This window comes from Phocoena sinus, chromosome 7 (genome assembly GCF_008692025.1).
Source record: "Phocoena sinus isolate mPhoSin1 chromosome 7, mPhoSin1.pri, whole genome shotgun sequence".
Taxonomy (NCBI): domain Eukaryota; kingdom Metazoa; phylum Chordata; class Mammalia; order Artiodactyla; family Phocoenidae; genus Phocoena; species Phocoena sinus.
The window spans coordinates 46638540-46642931 of NC_045769.1; the positions used below are offsets into that span (position 1 = coordinate 46638540).

Below are 4392 nucleotides of genomic sequence, written 5' to 3' on the forward strand. Positions count from 1 at the left end.
CTTCTCTTTTTTCAAATTCATATGATAATCAGCTATTCATTTCCCTGTTAGATCTCCTAAATTATTTTCCAATTAAGTCAAAATGTTTTAACTTACAAAGAAAATTAAGAGATGCTCCTCTTTCCCTTTTTGAAGGAAAATTATTTTTGCATATATTTTAAGCATGGTCTTCACTTTAAAAAATTACTTTAGGCCCGTGAAGAAAATCTTATTGATTATATTTATCTTGCATCTGTTTCTTTTTAAACATCTATATAAACACTACCTTATCTAGTACCATCTGAAATTTATAATTTATTCATAAAGCATTTTTTATGATTTCTGTGTTTTTTTCTGTATTTATATTATTCTCATATTTTTTCTGCTTTTTCCTAAAAGCAAAATTTTTTCTTACTGAATCTAAAGCTAATGCATAATTAGACAGAAAATTAAAGTAATAAAAATTAATAAGAAAGTAAACTTTTCACTAAATCTAAACATGTAGTTATAAATACTTAATATGCAGGTGAACACCTTATTTTTTTTCAGAGAGCATCACTCCGTTTATCTGAAATGTCTAGAATAGGTAAATCCATAGAGACATAAAGTAGATTAGTGGTTGCCAGGGGCTGGGGGGCAGGGAGGAGGATGAGAGTAACTGGTAAAGGTACAGGGTTTCCTTTTGGGGTGACAGAAATACTCTGGAACTAGATGGTGGTGACGGATGCGCACCATTGTGAATCTACTAAAACCCACTGAACTGTAGCCTTTAAAATGGTGAATCTTATGTTATATGAATTTTATCTCAATTTTTAAAAATGCAAAACACCTCATAAAACCACATGAAGTGCTTAGAACAAGGCCTGGCCTGGAGTAAGCACTCAGTTAATGCTAGGTTGATTAATACTAACATTTCCAGTGCAGTTATTTTTTCCTTCATTGTAACAAGTTGTCTTGCTGCATTTTTTGTTTAACTATTGTTTTGCTTAACTTTTAAGCCCAGCCCTGCTTCTTCCCGTCCCACTGATAAGAAAGCCTGGAGCTCCCTCTTTTGGTGATGGCAGAGATTCAAACCACATGAGGCTCTGGCCCAGGCAGAACCCTCACCCCAGCCCTGCCCCTTAACCACAGTAAAAACCAGGGCTAGGTGCTCTTCCTTGTTCTCACAGAGCTTCTCCCCCCACCAGAGATCTCAATTATGCAAGCAGTAAACCTTTCATATCTTCATCAGTCTCAATATTCAAACCAAATTTGGAGGAAGGGTCCATCCTATCTCTGCAGGACAGACAGAACAGTGACCACTGTCCTTATCTTCTGGCCACACTGGGCCTGCACTCCCACGTGACAACAGTAGGTGGCAGTGGAGAAGTGTCCTCTTTATCTAGGGCACATGCGCTCTGGTTGGCCACAGTCCCCACCACTCCCAATAGCCTGACTCCCAGCCTCCTGCACTCATTTACTCTACCTTCCCAGCCGCTGTAGGTGCATAGGTTTGCAGTCCCAACTCTAAGAGAAAGCTGCCTCAAGGCAGGTCTGCAGCTGGGATATGGCTCCATCTCCATTCTCAGAAAGTGGTTCCTTCCCCTTTGCCTTGGCTCCAAGATGGCCCGACTCAGCCCAGCCCAGCCCAGCACCTGCCCACCTGTGGACAGAGTGTAACTTCATAGAGAATGCCCTGGTCATCCCTGCTCTGGAGGCATCTCAGTTTCCAGTGCCACCCACTCTTGTCTATCAGCACCATCCCCTCTGGCAAAGCCTTGAGCAAGGTGGTCACTCGGCTCCACTTCAGTGTCTGAGAGCTCTGCCTGGGTGTCCAAGGGCTGCTCGGGAGGTTGGGGATCTGCTCCAGCACCCTTTGGGTTTCTCACAGGTACCCAACGTATCTTCAGATTCAGAACTGTCACCTTCTGAGAGAAGAGATGATGGGGGAGAGGAAGCACAGCTGGGCCATTTCACTTTCTTGGGAGATATTTCAGAACTGGTGTTCCTCCTTCTCCTTGAGCCTTGGGAGGATGACACAGACGGCTTGACAAAGGTCTGGGACCCCTCGTGCTCCTCTGTAGGCAAAGGTTTCCCGCACTAGGGGCAGAATTTGAAAGTTGCTTCAACACTTTTGCCACAGTCTTGACAGGAGATCATGCTTTATGGGGTCACAGTCGGACCCTCAGACTCACTGGGCTGGAAACTCCATCTTAACTGTGTCCTTCTCAGTTGCCCTGAGAAAACTTCCGCTTGGGTGGAAGGCGCTGTGCACGCATCCTCTCCCTTGCGGGAGGACTAACACCTTATTTTTTAAAATTAAACTTTTAAGTTATAGATTTATGTGAAATTCTAAGAAATAATATGGAGAAATAATATGAATAATGATATGGTATATAATTATTTTTATATATTACTGAACTGTATATTTTTTTTTTTTTTTTTTTATGCGTTACGCGGGCCTCTCACTGTTGTGGCCTCTCCCGTTGCGGAGGACAGGCTCCGGACGCGCAGGCCCAGCGGCCATGGCTCACGGGCCCAGCCGCTCCGCGGCATGTGGGATCCTCCCAGACCGGGGCACGAACCCGTGTCCCCTGCATCGGCAGGCGGACTCTCAACCACTGCGCCACCAGGGAAGCCCTGAACTGTATATTTTTAAAGCAATTTTTGTGTCTATATTCATGGTAGATATTGGTCCATAGTCCCCCCCACCAACACCTTATTTCTTGCACTTTCTTTATCTAGTTTGGTTATCAGGGTAATACTTAACTTGTTTCATAATATGAATTGTTAAGTGTTCGCTCCTCTTCAATTTTCTGAAAGAGCGTTTCCTCTTTTCTAATTTATGTATTCAGTGCTATAACTTTCCCTCTCAGCACTGCTTAACTGTTTCTCATATAAGTAGATATGTTTTTTGTTTGGTTTGGTTTGGTTTGGTTTTTGCGGTATGTGGGTCTCTCAGTGTTGTGGCCTCTCCCGTTGCGGAGCAAAGGCTCCGGACATGCAGGCTCAGCGACCATGGCTCACGGGCCTAGCCACTCTGCAGCATGTGGGATCTTCCTGGATCGGGGCACAAACCCGTGTCCGCTGCATTGGCAGGAGGACTCTCAACCACTGCACCACCAGGGAAGCCCAGTAGATATGTTTTATTTTAATTTTCATTTCATTCAGTTTAAGGTATTTTTGATTTCTCTTGAGAATTCCTCTTTGATTTATGGATTGTTTACAAGTATGTTGTTTAGTCTCTAAGTGTTTGGAGATTTTCCTGTTATCTTTCTGTTAATGATTTTTTGTTTAATTCCATTGTGGTCTAAGAACACACTCTGCATGATTTCAATTCTTTAAATGTTTTGAGGTTTGTTTTGTGGCCCAAGATGTGGTCTATCTTGGTGTATGTTTCATGGGCACTGGAAAAAATAGGCATTCTGCTGTTGTTGGGTGGGGTGTTCTGTAAATGTTGATTAGGTCCTGTTGGTTGGTGAAGTTTTGAGTTCTTCTATATCCTTGTTGATTTTCTGTCTAGTTGCTCACTCAATTGTTGAGTAAGCCGTGTTGAAGTCCCTAACAATTATTGTGTATTTGTGTATTTCTCCTTTCAGTTCTGTTTGTTTTGTTTCACATATTTTGCAGCTGTGATGTTTAGTGAATTCATATTTATGATTGCTATGTCTTCTTGTTGAATTGACTTTTATCAGTATATCATATCTCTTTCTGGCAATTTTCTTTTTTCTGAAGTCTACTTTATTTGTGCTGACCAAAGAGCATACATCATTGTGCCCACAGAGTGAGCAGAGCAAAGCCACTCATGAGCTACTTGGGTAAATATATAAACACAACTGCAGAGGACCCCATACCTGATCCATCATTTATATATAGGAATGTATAGCCTTGTCCTACCAAATCAAGGAAACACAAAACATAAATGATAAAATTAAGATGGGAAGTAAAATAACTGATGCAGAAGTGAAGTTTTTATTCAAATATCACTTTAAAATCATTGAATTGATATTCTCAGAAATATATGATTGAGAAAATATTGCACTGAGTAATAATAATAGGCTGCTATGTGCAATATTAGGAAGAATAATATTGCAATAAAGGAGCAATCTAAGAATATGGATTGAGTACCTGCAATTAACAGTATTTCTAGGATAAAAAGAAATCCACAGAAAACTGAAGAAATTTAGATGTATAAGTAACACTTAGAATTATAGTCTTTGAGAATATTAGGGACTAAGGCCTCTCCATCATACCCTGTCTATTCATCCATTTTATAGATTGGTCCCAAGCCCCCTCAAAAGTAAAAATAACATGAAAGCTATATCCCAAAACAGCAAAAATACAAAAAGAGGAAAAGTATGACTAATAGTTCACCTAAGAGGATAGATCCAGTAGCTCTGAAACTTGTTTAATAGAAATATCAGAAGAAGAGGA

At 40.8% G+C, this 4392-nt stretch overlaps 1 pseudogene; it reads right to left on the reverse strand.

Moving 5' to 3' along the window:
• Positions 1 to 1591: 1591 nt before the first annotated feature.
• LOC116756346 lies at positions 1592 to 2118 on the reverse strand (annotated as a pseudogene).
• Between the last annotated feature and the right edge of the window lie 2274 nt (positions 2119 to 4392).